This window comes from Musa acuminata, chromosome BXJ2-1, assembly GCF_036884655.1.
Source record: "Musa acuminata AAA Group cultivar baxijiao chromosome BXJ2-1, Cavendish_Baxijiao_AAA, whole genome shotgun sequence".
In the NCBI taxonomy this organism is placed as follows: domain Eukaryota; kingdom Viridiplantae; phylum Streptophyta; class Magnoliopsida; order Zingiberales; family Musaceae; genus Musa; species Musa acuminata.
This window is the reverse complement of record NC_088338.1, coordinates 8,646,244-8,665,461: the sequence shown is the minus strand read 5'-3', so window position 1 is coordinate 8,665,461 and position 19,218 is coordinate 8,646,244. Positions and strand designations below refer to the sequence as shown.

The 19,218-nt window shown below is 45.6% G+C and overlaps 1 long non-coding RNA gene across 4 annotated transcripts; it reads right to left on the bottom strand.

Moving 5' to 3' along the window:
- Window positions 1-182: 182 nt before the first annotated feature.
- Window positions 183-19,172, bottom strand: LOC108953115 (uncharacterized). 4 transcript variants are annotated; one of them, XR_010481709.1, is made up of 10 exons: window positions 18,858-19,172; window positions 16,720-16,893; window positions 16,541-16,644; window positions 16,292-16,457; window positions 15,949-16,005; window positions 15,643-15,863; window positions 14,241-14,312; window positions 902-1,815; window positions 688-797; window positions 183-557 (listed from the first exon to the last, which is right to left on the bottom strand). It is a non-coding gene; the product is annotated as an uncharacterized LOC108953115 (long non-coding RNA). The 4 variants fall into 4 exon arrangements; XR_010481711.1 differs by having other exon boundaries at window positions 688-787; XR_010481710.1 differs by having other exon boundaries at window positions 688-1,035; window positions 1,288-1,815.
- Window positions 19,173-19,218: the final 46 nt, after the last annotated feature.

Genomic DNA, 19,218 nt, shown 5'->3' with positions numbered 1-19,218 from the left:
ATTCGTACCCGACCCGATAATTTTAGTGAAGATGTTGTCCATTAGAGTTGCACATTTTGCATGATTGGCTTCTTATGGAACAATAAAATATGTTTGAATTCATTAATGACCGATGACGGTGGAAGAGTCATTTTGCACTCGAAGAGTGTCGACTTCCTGTAGGTTTAATACAAATAGATTCATTTGTATTATTGCATTTTCTTTTTATGTAAATGAGAAAACAAAAACAACACTGGCGGACTTGCCCTAGTTTTAACAGATTCAAGCACACTTGGAATCTCTTATAACACTTTTCTTCCCGGAGTCATCGCAGCCCACATTTTCTATCAGTATAACACTGACAAGTCTAAAACAATAGCAATTAACACATTTTCTCTGACGGTGCAATCTAACATGACAATCTTGCACGTGAAATCACCGAGTAAGCTTCATATCCAGCTTCCGAATAGGCTTTGTTTGGTGACAAAACCGTGCGTCCATACTTTGGATAGATTCTCCATGTCTGGCTTCTGATGAAGACAACATCCAACTCTAATCACCAAGAGCCGTTGGCCATACTGTAGATACAGAACGATGGATGTCAGACCCAGTTAGTGACATCCACCAACCATATCAAATCATGGCAATTGAATCAGTCAAACCAAACAGTGGTAGAAACAAGAACAAGATAAGATTGCCACGTCTTACTCTTTGTGGCATATCTGGGTAGGTTGGATCATCACATATACTTAAAAACCAGCTGTTGTCTTCATGCCCTTACGTTCATCCATCAACAAGTCCACCTGATCTTTTTTTTACTTTCAATAAGAAAACACAAGATATATATTAAAGAATGAAGTGCATTTGAGAAGTGACAAGAGGCAACCCACAACTTGATACTCGGTATAAAAAAAACTTGCACCTGAAAACATCTCTTTCAAAAACAGTGGCATCAGTCTGTTGTTTGATGCTCTGTGCCCAACCTGGAAGAGGAATTTGCTGCTTGTTTTGAAGATAAACCAAAGAAATTTTGTGTGTTCTGGATAGCTACGTCACCTTTATAGGATGTTGCACACAATAAACAACTCAAAAATGAAGCAAGGATCCTTGTTATGATCTATAATCTTTAGTCACTGAGCTCAGGTGAGAACGATATGCTTAGTGATCTATAAACTGAAGTTGATCTATTCCAAGATGACTCACACTTAGAAATGCACTGAAAATGAATAACAATGAAAAGGAATACCAGAGCGGTTCATTGACAAAATCATATCTCGTTATGTGAGGGATGATAAAAAGGCTGTGTACCTCCGAACTGCATCTGTCTTTAACCAGAAGGTTGGTGGTTCCACTTAGGAAGTTGTAATTCATTGCTTCAATTCACTCTGCCCTTGATTCCACCTCAAATCTCATGAAATAGCCCAAAGCTAAGTTCATCGAGCCATTTCCATGTAATTTGGGATATAGATAAGTGCCTCCAGGACACATGGGTGTCATTTGACAAGCAGCAAGAACTTTAATCACATGTAAAAATTGAAATTTGTACCGTATGCATCTGAAGATACAGCATTAAATTCCTTGGAAGCATGAAAAGATGATTTTCAGGTTGTTTCACAAACTAGAACCCGATGAAATCCCATATCTAGATAGGACAACAGCTGCAATGCTGCAGCTGATAAAATAAAACCAGCAGCAAAGAAAACAAAGACAAGAAGATCATCCTTTAGCAAGATTAGTGTTATCACTAGTATGAATTTCTTTCATGAGCTTGAAGCACCACTGTTTCCACTGTCACCACTGCAGCAGTAGTGTGGCAACTTAACGCAACCACAACTCCTGCAAGGTTATATAAAGTGACGATTTTCTCATTCAGAACCAGGTGTCAACAGAAGCAAACAAAAAAACAAACAACTGACATGTTCCGAGCCCTATGCAGCAAAGATCTAAACAAGATAAGACATTATCCAGCAATGATCAGATACAAGGTAGACATAAGATAGCTTCTGCATTTCTAACTTTTGAAAGTCAGTTCCTCCTTTTAATAACTAAAACAGTGTTAAAGAGCAAATTGTGAAATCCCGGGGTGTCACGACCTTAGCTGGAATTGCCTAAGGCGTGAGGCACCCTTGCGGCCAAAGACGCGAACTTAGCTTGCGTTGCCTAAGTCGCGAGTCACCCTTATGGCAAAGACGCGAACTTAGCTTGCGTTGCCTAAGTCGCGCTTCGCCCTTGCGATCTTGCTCCGCAAGGATCAGCCCACTTTGTAACCTCTCGCAGGTCCCGAAGGACCTATAAAAGAGAAAGAAGTTAGTTCGAAAGAACGAGCAACGGACAAGTCCCGAAGTCTCGCGAAAAGGAAAGCTTTACAAGCAATTCGTCGAACACCCTGTGTGCACAAGAGAAAAGAGGGAGAGGGAGAAAAACAAGGCTTTCAAGGATGAACGAACAGCTGCAAGCCCACAAACAGCCGCTCACCTGGTCCCGGGCGCAAAGACAAGTTCCCGTAAAGGTCACGTGCGAACTTGCGAAAGAGATCTCAACGCCCGGTATATAACCGAAGCCCCATCCAGCCCTGTGCCACCCGGGGGGTTCCTGGGGTCTGAGATGGCTGACATTTTGGTGAGCGGAGGCAGTTCTCCGCTCACCTCTCGCGGCACGCGAAAACGGAGCTGTTTTGGGCTGTTTTGGGGCTGTTTTGCTCGGTTCGGTGAGCGGTCGCTTTGCAACGCTGCAGCTTGTTCGAACTTACATATTTACAAGCAAAATGACCCAAAACCAAGAGAAAACATGCTGTCAAGCAGCTGTACATGCAGGTGTGAGCGACGAACGGTTCGTTGAACGGAGTTGTTGCGGGTGCGCGACGACCGTTCGTGACATTCTCCCCCACTTAAACTGTCGACGCCCTCGTCGACGCTTGTTGGTAGTTGTTGATGACTTCTTCTTCATGTCGCAGGGCGTCTTCAGGCTCCCAACTTGTCACGGACTTAGCTGGTTTTGCCTAAGTCGTGCGGCACCCTTGCGTGTCTGTCCGCAAAGGTCAGCCTCCCCGAAGCCTCCCATTGTCCCTTAGGACCACCAGAAGAGAGCACGGGTTAGAGAGAACGCCTCAATCAGGATCCACAAGCAAACATTTCCGAAAAACACTTCATAGACAATGCAAATTACAACCAGACTTTACAAGCTCTGAACAGTGGCACAACAAAGGGTAAAATGGTCCATTATAGACCGAAAATCTCTCGCACGTGTCCACATGACACAACCTTTATTTACAAGCCTAAAGAGGCCACCAACCCAACTAAAATGGGACTATTAAGCCTTCGGCCGCCCCTTTACATGTTGTACAAGGCATGAATATGTCAAAAGACACGGACATACATAAGCATTACATCAAACACCTTGTTTAGAAGTTTGTCCGTGACATTCTCCCCCACTTATTCCTTCGACGTCCTCGTTGAAGCCTTTGTCGACACTGCAACTCCTCGCCTTTGCTGAGTCTTCAATATTCTGCTCCAGCTACAATGCGCCTCTTGGTTCTTGCTGCTCTCCGCTGCTGTTTTTTGAGTAGTCGAACCTTTGATCCGCCATGCTGCTTCAACTCACCAATGACTCTGACTCTGGTGTGGGGTTGGTTGAGTTGTGTTGATCCTTGTTGATTCCTGCGGATCCCCCAGATGAAGGAAAAGACCATCCCTACCGCGCCAGTCTCTCGAATTTCTTATGCTGCTTGAACTGGGTGGATGCTTGTTGGAGCTTTAACGAGCATCGTCTCGCAAACTTCTGAAGTTTTGGGTCCTTCCTCCACAACATTTGCTCATTGACTCTTCTTTCACTTAGTTATCACATCCAAGTAGGTTCGCATCACTTCCGCTTTCGATTGGCATTTCGTTGGGAAATGAAGCGGACAATCTACTCTCAGTAGCACTGATCACCGTTGGTGAGGATTTGACAACTATTGTCTTCCATTATCTTCGAAGGGTCTTTGAACTTGTGCAGAGCTCCTCTGCTGGATAGATAAGAGAATTGGGGTACTTGGTTTCGCCCATTCTCTTAAGAGTTGAGAAGGCAAAGGTTACTTGACTTCGCCCGCCTCCTCGAGGTTGTACTCCATGCATCGAGTTGGTTACTAGCCTTCGCCTGCTCTTTGCTCACACTTCTGAAGCACTTGAAGTGTTTGCACTCCTTGCGTTGAGTTAGTTACTGTGATTCACCTTCTCAATGCCATTGAACTTCTGGAATGCAGGAAGTTTTCACCCCAACTTGGAGTAATTCTCTCATAGGTTTGGTCGCCTCTGGGATTGTACCGTCTTCTCCATCAACCCTGCCGCCTACTCCTCTGAGTAGCAAAGGTACAATACCGCGTACTGCCTGCTTCGTTCCTTGGTTATGCACTCTTGCATGACCCGAAGTCCTTCACTTTCGGCTATCTTGATAAGAAGCACATTGACACCGGTCTTACGAAGTTCTTCGGCCTCTGCCCTTCAGCCTTGTCTCGATACTTGGAGATTGCCTCTGCATTCTCCACCTCCTCGGCCCCTTTCACGACCAAGCGCTCTCCCTCCATGAGAGCAAGGGATCAATGACTTTCACGGAAGTCCCGCCTCTGCGGTACCATGGCGCTGCCATGCCCATGGCCCTACTATCCGTCGCCTCGCATCTGCATCCTTTTTCTTCACGATCAGTAGATATGTCTCCGTGGCACTCCTCTGAGTCCACCTCCATTCTAACTGATGCTTGATTTTGGGTAGCTAAGTCCCTCTGGACTCATCGTCGCTTCCTCGCCCCTTTCGACCCCCTGCTTCAACACCTCTGTGTTCTCCAAGCAGTCTGTTTGGTCGATGGAAAGACAGACTACAACTCCCATGCATGGCCTCTGCCATCACGTTGTAGGGTTTGCACCGATTCTGTTCTCCTTAGCTTCCTTGGTAGCAACGTTCGCTTACTCGGCCTTGTCCTCTGACTTGCCGGGCTCCCTTAAGCGAATATGAGCTCTGGAGCAGTTCAACTCTCCAGCTGCTTCGATCATACCTCTGCATGATCAAGTTCCTCCCATGGAACTCACTGGTACTTGCATTCGAACTTTTCCCTTGGTGGAACCCAGCCCCCATATGCTGATGACCAAGGTTTTCATCCGATGCAAAATTCGATGCACGCACGGAAGACCCGCCTCTGCGGTACCATGGCCTTCACTCCTTGAATCCATAGCCCTTCTTGTCGTCGTGTTGTTCACCGAAGTGGAGCTCCCAGTAGCTCCCGATCATACCTCCATATGATCTAGTCCCTCCCGGGACTATGTCGTGTGTATCGCATTGCCACGAACTGTTCCACCACAATCCGCTGCACCATGTCGCCTCCTGGTGACATCTCTATTGCATTCTGATCCTTGTGGAATAAACTCGAATTGTGAACCCTCCATGTGTGGCCTCTGCCAATACATCGCAGGGTATCCTCCACCTTCGATTTTGTTCGCTCCTTTGGCAATCGACCTTCATCCACCCACTCTTGGGTCACACCTAGATGAAGCACCGCTCTAGGACAGTCCGTCGCCTAGTAGCTCCCGAAGTCCACCGACTTCACTGTAATTTGTGCACCATTGTCTGGATCCTGGGCCTCTGCCCCTACCAGCACAATCTCCGCTGCGCACCGCTTCCTTCATAGCAACTCGAATGGCAACACTGTGACATATTCTTCAAGAGTACCCGCCTCTGCGTCCTCTTGCCCCGTGCTAAGACCTTCTGTACCCAACTTTGCCTCCGCAAATTGAGTCGCCTTAGTTCCTCCATCAAGTGCTCCGAGATAAGGTGCATGTGCCCAGGAGCTCCCTTCGTCTTTGGCACCATGCAAGATAGGTCCGCTCCGTCAAAATGAAGGACCCATGGAACAACATGATCCTACTCTTGCCTCTGCAAGAATTCATATCCTTGACCTCTGTCTAAGGAAAGCACTGTGCCTCTGCTCCATGTTCCAACTTCTATGCTGGCTCCCTTCATGCGGCTTGGGTACTTCGCCAAGTTACACCCAAGTTGCTCCGCTCCTCGTTTTTGCATTGAGTCGATGGTGGCCCTCGCGCCCACCATTCCACGGGTCAGCCCTCCCTTGAGTCCGATCTCCACATCGACTCCAAGTGTGCCTTCATTTAAGTTGCTTTAGGTCGCTCCCCCACTTGATCTCGCAATGCATCCACCAATACATTCTCTCAAGCGAGATCATGCGACGACTCCTCGCCGCTTGCTCAGTCTATCGAGCTTCGTGGAGTTGTTGTTTGTTGAGGTACTCCTCCTCAACATGTGAGGTCCGTCTCACATGATTCTCCCTCTGGAGAGCCGGGACTTATCCCTCCTGGATAACTATCCCGTTGGAGCAACATCTCTCTTCGTTTGGGAGACCACCATCCCCTTGGACTACTCCGATCTGCTGAACAAACTGTGCATTGTTCTGCCTCCTGCAAACACACTTGCTAGATTGCGACTCCCCGTCAATACAGCCCCCGCTGCACCCCTCAAGGCCTAGCAACATGCTGAACTCGTTGCACACTTCAGCCTCCTACAGACATATCCTTCACATGCCGAAGAGAAAGTTTCAATGCTCCATGGCACCGAGTTTCGATCGCCTTGGGATGGCCACGAACATTCCATCGTCCGCATACAAGCCCATGCATGAGTACCAAATTCTTCGAGTTAGCAATTCCCCTCACCTCTGTGAGCTTTGCATAACTCTTTTGGTCGTTGAGCAACTCATTCCACCTTGCATGGTCTCATCCTTTACCAAGCGCCTCGCTTGGCTTGAGCACCATCAAGTATAGTTGTCAACGTTGAGCCGTAGCTCAAACTCAGCCATCCCAACCTTTATGCGCTCCACATTCTTCCAAGCTTGCCTGTTCTCGTGGTGCCTCTTGCGCGAAGGGTTGGCCATTCCTCTGATTGTCAATCTCAGATGTCCGCTCCTCTGAGCGACTCCTTTTCCCTACATCTCCATGCCCGTTTTCCCCCAAACGGTCGCGCGTGTGCTGACTGCCCTCAACGCAGTCCCGCTAGGTCCCCCACGTTTGCATGCTAAGTGTTTCTATGAGTGCTTGTCCCGCTCTGATACCATCTGTCACAGACTTAGTTGGTTTTGCTTAAGTCGTGCGGCACCCTTGCGTGTCCGTCCGCAAAGGTCAGCCTCCCCGAAGCCTCCCATTGTCCCTTAGGACCACCAGAAGAGAGAACGCCTCAATCGGGATCCACAAGCAAACATTTTCGAAAAACACTTCATAGACAATGCAAATTACAACCAGACTTTACAAGCTCTGAACAGTGGCACAACAAAGGGTAAAATGGTCCATTACAGACCGAAAATCTCTCGCACGTGTCCACATGACACAACCTTTATTTACAAGCCTAAAGAGGCCACCAACCCAACTAAAATGGGACTATTAAGCCTTCGGCCGCCCCTTTACATGCTGTACAAGGCATGAATATGCCAAAAGACACGGACATACATAAGCATTACATCAAACACCTTGTTTAAAAGTTTGTCCGTGACAAACTGGCTTCAGTTCGGGGAAGCTTTCGCCACTTCACCAAGTACTCTGTTTGCTCAGCTCCGTTGGGTAGCTTTATCTTGCGATCCGCCAGAATGGTTTCCACTAGCTTCTCGTAGGAAGCTGTGATGGGAGGTAGCCGAGTTGGAACACTTCGGGAAGCATCTTGCGGATCCGAGTGGTAGGCTTTTAGGTTGCTGGCGTGAAGGACGTTGTGAATTTTGAACCACGCCGGCAGCTGCAACTTGTAAGAGACGTTGCCTACCCTGCTGATAATTGGGAAGGGTCCTTCATACTTGCGCACCAATCCTTTGTGGACTCTGTTCCTAAAGAATTGGAGTGATGCTGGTTGGAGCTTTACCAACACCAAATCGCCAACTTTGAACTCTTGCGGTCGCCTTCCCAAGTCTGCCCACTTCTTCATCCTTTTTGCCGCCTTCTCCAAGTAAGCCCGCGCAATATCGGCATTTCGATGCCACTCCTTTGCAAAATGATAGGCTGATGGACTACTCCCAGTATACCCAATTGCCATGGTGTGCGGAGTCGACGGTTGTTGTCCTGTGATAATCTCAAAGGGGCTCTTGTTGGATGCAGAGCTCCGCTGCAAGTTGTAGGAGAATTGGGCAATGTCCAACAGCTTCACCCAATCTCGTTGATTGGCACTCACGTAGTGCCGAAGATATTGCTCCAAGAGCGAATTTATTCTTTCAGTCTGGCCATCCGTCTGGGGGTGGAGACTTGTAGAGAAGTATAACTTTGACCCCAACAATTTGAACAGCTCGGTCCAAAATCGTCCCAGGAACCGAGCGTCTCGATCGCTAATGATATTGTGCGGGACTCCCCAATACTTCACTACATTCTTCATCATCAGCTTGGCCGCCTCCTCTGCTGAACAGTGTAGGGGAGCAGCAATGAAAGTTGCATACTTTGAAAACTGATCGACCACTACGAGTATCGATCCGAGTCCCCCTACAGGTGGTAAGCTTGATATGAAGTCTAAGGAAATGCTCTCCCACGGCCTTTCTGGTACGGGCAACGGCTCCAAAAGTCCCACCGGCTTCCGCTGCTCCACCTTGTCTTGTTGGCAAGTAAGGCATGTTCGAACATATTCTTCCACATCAATCCCCATTTTCGGCCAGTAGAAGGCCCTCTCCACGAGAGCCAATGTTCTGTGAATGCCTGGGTGTCCAGCCCAAAGGGAATCGTGACACTCTTTTAAGAGTTCACGCCTTAAATTGTCTACTCGGGGAACATAAACCCTATTCCCTTTTGTGTAAACAAGTCCCTCCTGGACCCAAAATCGTCGTGCCTTGCCTTCTTTGATGAGCTGCATCAGGATAACTGCCTGGGGATCACTATACAGCCCATCCCTAATTTGGGAAAGAAAGTTGGAGTGCAACTGACTTGCTTGGCCTCTGCCCTCCAGTTGTACGGCATTCACACTTTCCACTTTTCGACTTAGTGCATCGACCACGACGTTCGCCTTCCCGGGCTTGTACTCCATTGCCATATCGAATTCAGCCAGGAAGTCCTGCCATCGCGCCTGCTTTGGGGAGAGCTTCTTCTGAGTTTGGAAATAGCTCAGGGCGATGTTGTCTGTCCTCAGCACAAATCGCGACCCGAGGAGGTAGTGTCGCCAAACTCGTAGACAGTGGATCACTGCTGTCATCTCCTTCTCATGCACTGGATACCGCCGCTCGGCCTCGTTAAGTTTGCGGCTCTCGTAGGCCACCGGATGACCCTCCTGCATGAGTACTCCCCCAATAGCGAAGTCTGAAGCATCTGTATGGACTTCAAAGGGCTCTCCATAATTCGGCAATTTGAGCACTGGTTCTTCCAGAACAGCAGCCTTCAGATCTTGGAATGTTATCTCACATTTGTCCGACCACTTCCAAGGCTGCTCCTTCTTCAGCAACTCCGTCAGTGGGGTTGCCCGCTTCGAATATCCCACTATGAAGCGTCGATAGTAATTGACGAACCCAAGGAAGGATCTTAACTCTGGCACCTTCTTTGGAGTTCGTCATTCCGCAACTGCTTGCACCTTCGACTTATCCATCCGAATGGAGCCATCACCGATTCGATGCCCCAAGAATAAGATCTCTGTTTGAGCAAAGTAGCATTTCTCCCTTTTCACGAACAAAGTGTTCTCCCTGAGAACCTTGAAAATCATTCGAAGGTGCTTAACGTGCTCCTCGAGCGTTTGGCTGTAGACGACGATATCATCCAGGTAGACGACCACGAACTTATCCAAATACTCCTTGAATAGCTGGTTCATGAGAGTACAGAATGTGGCCGGAGCGTTGGTTAAGCCGAAAGGCATCACCAAAAACTCAAACGCTCCATACCTGGTCACACAGGTAGTCTTCGCTTCGTCGCCTTCAGCAATGCGCACCTGCCAATACCCCGACCGAAGGTCGAGTTTTGAGAAATACTTAGCCTTGCCCAATTGGTCGAACAAGTCCGCGATGAGCGGGATGGGATACTTGTTCTTCACTGTTACTTTGTTGAGGGCTCGGTAGTCGACGCATAATCGGAGGCTCCCATCTTGTTTCTTCTGGAAGAGAATTAGAGCTCCGAAAGGTGCTTTAGAGGTGCGGATGAGACCACCGCTTAGCAGTTCACCTAACTGCTTCCTGAGTTCTGCCAACTCTGGCGGGGGCATGCGGTAGGGTGGTCTCGCTGGAGGCTTCACTCCTAGCTCCAGCTCGATACTGTGATCCACGCCTCTGCGTGGTGGAAGATTCTTCGACAACTCGGGTGGCATAACATCTTTGAACTCTTTTAGGACGTTCGCCACCACAGCAGGTTCTTGAATGGCCTCCTCGTTGAGTGGCTCTAGCTTCATAGCAACCACAAATGTCAACTCGCCTTTTCGCACCCCTTTCTTCAATTGTAATGCCAAAATGTGTTGGGGCTCCTTAGTTCCTCTCCGAGAGGCGGGAACCACGCAGGGGTCATCGCCTCCCATCATACATAGGGAGTTTAAGAACGACATTGGCACCAACTTTGCCGCGTGCATAAACTCCATTCCGAGAATAACTTGGAAGTCGTCCAGTGGCACGGCCATCATGTTGGTGTTGCCGCTCCAAGTCCCAATTTTGATAGGAACACCCTTCGCCAACCCGGAGATTCGCCTGACCTCCGAGTTCACCGCCTTCATTCGGCTTGGGCTCTTCTCCAAGGTCAACCCAAGTCGTTGTGCTTCGCGATCGGCTATGAAGTTGTGGGTAGCGCCCGTATCCACCATTGCCCGGGTCGTTTGGCCATTTAGCTTGATGTCCACATACATCAGCTCACTACTTCCTGCTTTTTGTTCCTTCGTCTTCATGTTCTCCCCCACTTGACCCCGCATAGCGTTTAACAAACGCATTGCTCCCATTCGGGGTCCTTGCGACTCCTCGTCGTCGCTGCTCGATTCTGAACTGCTCGAACTAAGAGCAACAGCTTTGCCCTTGTTCGATCGGGGAGGGTGGATGGAAGCCGTCAAAGCATTGAGTGCCTATTTCTGTGGGCACTCCCTTACCATGTGCGGTCCTCCGCACAAAAAGCATCCTCCAGGTTTTGAGGCCTTGCCTTTTGGGTTCGGCCCTTTGTGGGAGCTCTTCTTCTTTTGTTCGCCCCCGAGCTCCTTCCCTCGAGAATGTTTTGGAGGGCGATTGCCTGAAGATTGTTTCCTTCTCGCTGGGTCTTCAGAGGAAACAAAGTCGGTGAGCCTTTCTGCAGCAGCAATTGCCCCGACTACATCGGTAACATTCCTTCGATTTAGCTCCTGTTGAGCCCATGGTTTCAAACCATCGAGGAAGCTGAACAACTTGTCCTTCTCGGACATGTCCTGTATGTCCAGCATTAGTGCAGAAAATTGTTTCACATAGTCTCGGATGGTGGTGCTTTGCCGGAGTTGTCTCAACTTCCTTCTTGCGATGAACTCTGTGTTCTCCGGTAGGAACTGAGTTCTCAACTCCCGCTTCAAGTCCTCCCATGTGTCGACTCGACACCGACCTTGTTGGATCTCTTCCCAACGAGTTCGCCACCAAAGTTTCGCATCTCCGTTCAGATACATTGTTGCTATGGAAACTTTGGTATCTTCAGAATCGGGCCTCGTAGCTCGGAAGTATTGCTCCACGTCGAACAGAAAGTTCTCGAGCTCCTTGGCATCTCTGGCCCCTCCATATCCATGAGGCTCAGGTGCCCTCAAATTTTGTGGCGGTGCAACGCGGGTGTTGCCTCCTCCCGCATTTAGTGTTCTTATGAGCATAGCCACCTTTGCAGTGAGTTCCGCCACAACATCCTGTAAGTGTTGCACGGAGTCTTTGGTGTCATCCGACAGTCGGTCGACTAGGGCCTCGACCTTGTCGATCCTAGACTCCGCTTCCTCTTGCGAGCTCTCTACCCCAACAAGTCTTTGTTGGTCATGGTAGAGTTCCTCCATGCTCGCTTCAAGAACATCCTGGCGGGTTTCCGCCGTCGTGAGTCTCTCCTTATGACTCTTTTTCCCAGTTAGCGCACCAGATTGCGCTTCCTCCGCTCGCGGAGAGTTGCCAACTTCTGGCTCATCCTGTTCGCTGCCGCGCTCCTCTTGAGCGGCTCCAACATCATGAGAGCGAGTGTGCACATGCAGCCCACCTGCGGCTGCTTGGGGCAAGGGTCCGGCTTGCCCCGTCTTGCTTGATTCGCCACGATGCTTTGCCATGGCGAAGTTGTGAAGTTCGTTCGCTGTTCGATCGAAGAGCTTGCCCGCTTTGATACCACAATGTCACGACCTTAGCTGGAATTGCCTAAGGCGTGAGGCACCCTTGCGGCCAAAGACGCGAACTTAGCTTGCGTTGCCTAAGTCGCGAGTCACCCTTGTGGCAAAGACGCGAACTTAGCTTGCGTTGCCTAAGTTGCGCTTCGCCCTTGCGATCTTGCTCCGCAAGGATCAGCCCACTTTGTAACCTCTCGCAGGTCCCGAAGGACCTGTAAAAGAGAAAGAAGTTAGTTCGAAAGAACGAGCAACGGACAAGTCCCGAAGTCTCGCGAAAAGGGAAGCTTTACAAGCAATTCGTCGAACACCCTGTGTGCACAAGAGAAAAGAGGGAGAGGGAGAAAAACAAGGCTTTCAAGGATGAACGAACAGCTGCAAGCCCACAAACAGCCGCTCACCTGGTCCCGGGTGCAAAGACAAGTTCCCGTAAAGGTCACGTGCGAACTTGCGAAAGAGATCTCAACGCCCGGTATATAACCGAAGCCCCATCCAGCCCTGTGCCACCCGGGGGGTTCCTGGGGTCTGAGATGGCTGACATTTTGGTGAGCGGAGGCAGTTCTCCGCTCACCTCCCGCGGCACGCGAAAACGGAGCTGTTTTGGGGCTATTTTGCTCGGTTCGGTGAGCGGTCGCTTTGCAACGCTGCAGCTTGTTCGAACTTACATATTTACAAGCAAAATGACCCAAAACCAAGAGAAAACATGCTGTCAAGCAGCTGTACATGCAGGTGTGAGCGACGAACGGTTCGTTGAACGGAGTTGTTGCAGGTGCGCGACGACCGTTCGTGACAGGGGGGTGGGGATTTATAAATGGAACTCTTTCCAAGGGCTCGGTGTATATCTCCTGTAACAATTTCTTGATGATATACCTTCTCTTTTCACTTTGGAAAGTTGAGTTCGAAAGTATCATGGACCACCAAATGTATCCAGATCCCGAGCATAAACTACACAGGCAATCAGCATGCATCATATCTTACAGGCTTGGCTGTAATCATGTACATATATGGATTCATATTTCATCATATCTATCTATATAATCATGTCCAAAATAAGTCAAAACTCCCAACAATCACTGTTTTTGCAGAACAAGCATCAACTTGTCACATACAACGGCTTCTGTTTGAAGCACAATCATAAGTTTTAATCTCAAGAAAAAAGAATATACTGTTCTGGGGTTTAGTGCTTGGTCGTTGTAGAATAAAAAAGATATTTTAGATCCAATCTGTTAACAATGTTGTCATCCTTCAGCTACTAACTTTGTGATACTTAGCATTCAGCAGAATTGGAAAAACTCTATTCGTCCTGCATTTTAGTAAACATTCTAAATCTAAGTGAAGAGGTGATACAGTGTACAGCAGTAGCACATACTATCTTACTGGCTTGTTGTTGCTATATAACCCATGCAATCAAACACAGTCTTCCCACTCATTTCTCACAATGATAACTGACTCCAATTGTGACCAGTTATTCTAGTTGTTTTGTACATCTTTTTTTTTTTCTGGAAGAGGAAACTGGTCACCAAACTATTTGCCATGATTATGTAGCTCATTTTACAATCCATTGAAAAGACATTCATTTAAAATAGACTCTTTGTGAATAATAGGATGAAAGATTTTATACAGTTGATGAACTTTTAACGTGGAATTGAAATTTATCTTAGCCATTGCATGCTTTCACTTCTTTAACTACAGGCCTGACATATTGCAACAATATTGATAATTTGGTCAATTTTAAACCACTTCATGATGGACTACTATCTTTTAATTCTAACATCAAACAGAATAAATAGAGGAGTTATAAGTTGGAATGCTGGTGAAAATTAGCTAGAATAATCCAAAATTGTAAACATGAATGTCCTCCACACATAAAAAAAGGTGCATAATTTATGGGTAAATGTTATTCCAGTAAATTCTATCCATCACAAAGTTGCAAGTTGCAACAAAAATTTAATGGCGAGATTTGCCAAAAACAGACCTACAACATAGAGAAAGAAATCTTACTTGCAACGGACAATCGCTGGAACAGGTTTTCGAGCCTTGGGTCCATTCCGCAGACCTTTCTTATGCCAACACCTATATTGCAAACATCATCGTAAATATCACTGGGCGACCTCATAGAAAAATACCGGTACATGCTGATGCATAAAACAGTAAGTTGGAGCACATGTGCACAGAGGAAACTGTCAAGAATATGACACAGATAAAGACCAAGAGCATGAATCAGAAAAGAAAAATACAACAAACTCCAGTAAAGTGGCAGCAGTTATCAGGAAGTATTAAGTTTGCAAAGTAGATGCTGATGGTAAGCAAACCGAAAAACCAAACTTTAAAAAGCAGTACAACAAAAACATGGCAAATCTTTTGAGAAACCAATAGTCCACAGAAAAGTAAAAGAGAATGTACTGAGTTTAGGATGATTCTTAAAGACATAAAACTTTCCATAACTCATAGTAACTATTAAGTTCAATTATTCTGAACAGGGAAGATATGCCAGCACTAAACACAGATTGATGGAAGTCAAAGCATAATAATATGTGAGGCACAATTGTATCTCAAGCTATATAAAGCAAACCATCAAACAGCTTCTGGGCATGTACTGAAGGGGTCCAATTGGAGTCATTCCAGTCTCTACGTCAAACCACAAAGACATGCAAAAAAAGAACCGACGGAAACTGAAAGAGAACACAGAGACTTCTTCCAACGATACAAGATCCAGAACCCAAAATTTCTAAGGAAAGAAACTAACTTTACAGCATTCAACCACATTAGTCGACTTCAAGGATCATATAAGATCAAGAAAGAGACGGGGTGAGGGTGCGGTGCACCTTTTTCTTGGGAACGGCCATGAGCTCCATGTAGGCACCAAAGGAGAGGCTAGGGATGGAGGAGGGCACAGCGGAGGAGCAGCGAACGAAGGGATTCTCTAGGGAGATGGAAGGAAGGTGAGGGATGGGGAAACGAGAGAGATGCGAGGAAGCCTGACAAAACAAGGGCGCCCCAGTTCGAAGAACAAATATATATAACGATAGCAGCTAGCAATTCGAAGAACTAACCATCACTTAATTGTCAGCTAGCATATCCACCGTCCGACAACGACGGCTGATATGTAATGATGTAGAATATATATAATCATTGTAATGAAACATTCTAATTTACTGTTAATCAAAAACATAGTAGTGCTAAGTGCAAAGATGAACAAATAAGAAACCCTTTCTCTAAAATTTGGATGTTTCTTGGAAAATAACCAAAAATTGGGATTGAGATGTGGGAATTTCTATAATGATCTGTAGCAATTCACCTTTCAAGGCACCCATTCATGGAGTATAAGCCACTTATACGAAAACCGCAAAGAAAATAAATGGAAATATCAATTTCCATTAGTAAGAAGATAAACGAATCCCACCTGCAATTGGTTATCGGCTAAACACTTGTAATAAGGCAGAAAGACTCCAACCATGGAGCCTTCACATGTTTAAGCTGCTAGAAAAGTTCATATTCTTTAACATCTCCCCTCAGGTACAAATCAATCTAGTCTTAAGACCAGATAACACTTGCTGTGCAAAACACCTCTTCCAAATCCTCCAACAGGGCTCTTTTTGCTCTTGAAAAGTCAATTTATGGGTGCTGCACAAGTAAAAGTCAAATTTTAAATGAGATTAGCAGGTAGTCAAATGCTGATTACAACAATTGAAAAGAGGTGGTCATTCACCTATCTTTTTCAGAATTTCTTGCTTCTACATATCATCACTTTCTGCCACTGCTCAAACTGCAATGAAGAAAAAGAAAGAGTCAAACTAGCACAGGACAAAAGATAGGCGTAGCCTCTTCGAATTGTTCTAGCAAACCTAATAAGTACATTGCTGCATTACAATTTCACAGATGGATCATGGCATATAAGTTCTATTACGCCGATTTGAGATTTATGCGAAACAGATATAACTCGGTGTCCAAACACAATAACGATCCAAAAGGAGTGAACCAAGGAAAACAAATCTCCACAAAAGCATAATTACCCAGAAGTGTTCAATTTTATTGAAAGAACAAGAGTTTACCATCATTTTCTGTAAAATCTGCCAAGTTTCACGATCCAGATCAGATAAATTGCTATATTCAGGTTCTACTTTCTAGTGTATCAATTTCAGGGTCACCCTTTACCACACACTTCCACCATTCCATCTGATTTTGCTTGGTCAAAAGTATAGAAATGTATTGTCCACCCTATGACAACATCGATTACCAGTAAGTATGAAGAACAGTTGGAAGTTGTTGCATGAAATATATGTAAAGTAGCATAAAGATACCTATGCTCCAGAAGCAATCTTCTGTCTTCACTGGTCGATAAAGATCTCCCCGGAAGAATTACAGAAGAAACATGTGCAAGTATAAGAGGAAGGTGCTTTCACCTCTACAAAGGAAGTTTTTCTATGAGGTGTTGTAATATAAACTTGTGAAACACATAATCCACTATCCAGAGACTTACAGAGATAAATGGAGGTTGTCCCTTTAACCCAACTTTCAAATGGGTCTTCTTTATCTCACGAGTAACAAACCTTGATTATGTTCCCTGAGGAACAGGAATGCTGATGGTAACATCTTGAAGTGTCCAAGTCCATGAATACTTATAATAATTCGAGACCATTTTCAGAGTTTGGCTCTGCATGACAAGGAACGATAAAGGGTAATATTTATTCCAAAATGAAAGCTTAAAAAACTCAAATTAGCACTTAATACAAAGGCATAAAAAATTCAATACTGCTACATGTAAGAAAATAACGTATTTTATAACTTATATTTTTCAGACACCATGAAAAAAGCTCTTTGACTGTTCTAACCATTATAACAGAAAACCATGCATGTGGTAGTCATGCCTTAAATGAGCAACTGGCATCAATATTTACAGCCCCTTCACTAGCAATTCCAAGAGGTCTTGCATACACATGTGATCCAAATTGAAAGAAAGAAATCAACATGAATTGAACCAATGATGTTTCATTCAAGAACCTCAATGCACAGGGTACCCTGGTAAAAAACTACCAAAGGACATGTTAGCTGGAAAAACCATGCCATTAGCTTCTGCATTATATATTTTTAAGTATATAAACTAAATCTTTTTGCCTTTAATCTAACAAATGTGACTATATTAACAATGCTCGGTTCCAATAATAGCCACCAAACTCTGTATTCATGAAAGAGAATGAAACTTTTAGAATAAGAGGTGTTATCATCAGATATGTTATTCAAATGAAAAGGGGTACAAACAAAAAACTGATGATTCTTGGAGTCATCAGCTGAGAGGAGAAACCAGGTTTGTAATTCATGATTATAATGGTGGTTGTTTTCTGGTTGCAAATTAAGATATAACTGTTCTATCTTGTTTTGTGAAGCTTCTGCAATCAATGTACAAATTACTCGAGAACAAAGGATCAAGGTGAAATTGGATGCTCTAGTCTTCAGTTGATATTCTGAACAAGAGTTATTGACCTCCATGGACATTTTGAACCTAATGAAGGATATTTTTGGCTTCTACATTTTTCTTTTAAATTCAAAATTAACCATGTATTTAGTAGGGGAAATGGATTGTCAATTAGACCAGATAATTCTACTAGGAATATTAGATTAAATCATACAGAAAGGAAACTGACCGCGTGAGCTACAATCTTTTGCACCTCGATACACAATGTGTTTTTTGGAAGTGTTATAAACAAGGTATGAAGATGCGAACAACACAATTTACTAGGTCACAAACATTTTGCACTTACCTAAATATGTGTAAAAAAAACTTGTGAAAAAAATAAAAGTTTGAAGATGCCAACTAACTTAGCCAATAAACACTTTGATGGTTTATTGTAAGGCCCTGAGTTCGAATCCCACCTTCATCACTTACCCTTTGCAAAAAAAAATTGTAGAAGGAAATGGAGTGTATCATTTTGCTCTTACCTAATTCTATTAATAGCTCAATATTTAGAATGTATCATTTGCAATGTCACCACTACCTTATATACCTTTTCTTGTGTTAAGAAAGTACTTGACAAGCATCTTTAGGAATTAGATTGCAATTTTTCTTTAGCACAAGTGGGCTATAGCTTTCAATTTGAAAAGGAGAAGACCAATACTAGATGACCAAACTTTGAGCCACCTCCCTATGATGTCTCGACTCTATGTTCTGAGTGTAGTCATCTGTAGAATTTCGTACTTTGCAGTTTTATTACCCGCCATCAACAAGTTAAACAAGCCAGCACAAATAATGCAGGCACCATGAAATATCATCTTTCCTCCATCCAAATTTTCAGAGTAAGCAAGAACCACTTGTTTGCCGTTCACAAAAGTCCCTAGTCCCCGTAAGCCTTTCTTTTCTCCTGTTTACTAATGGTTTATGAGCAAGAAGGTAAGCAAACACCTCTATGTAAACACAAATGGAATCAAATAAATATGGATTCCGATTAAAGTCTATTTGCACCTTCAACAATCCCAACCAGTCATAATATTTTCCTTACCTAGTTATTTCCAAGAACCAAGCCGTATTTACCGCGACTCATGGTAGATGAGAAAGTAGGTTTATCACGAGACGAGGTTCAAGGCCACAGATATAAGGGAATCAAAAACAAGCAGAGAGCTTACTCTGCTCGGCCTTGTTCGCCGCCTTGTCTGATGACTTAGATCGTTGGGCGGCGCGTCCGACTCTGTCCTCTGGGCCGGATCCTTGACCCACTTCTCGGCGTTGGCAGCCTCGAGGAAGGGCATCGGGCTCTTCTTGGCGAGAACCGAGGCCAAAGACTCCTCGTCGGGATCGACCTCCGGGGCGGCGATTGGAGAGGAAGAGGAGGAGGAGAAAGAGGTGTACTGCTGCTCCTGGGCTTCTTCGGAGATCTCGGCCATGGCGGCGTGCACTTCGAGCCGAGGGAGAGAGCAAGAAACCAGAGCGGGACTAACGGAAAGGTGTGTGAGGCTTATATGTTGGAGAAGTTGGGTTGAGAGGGAA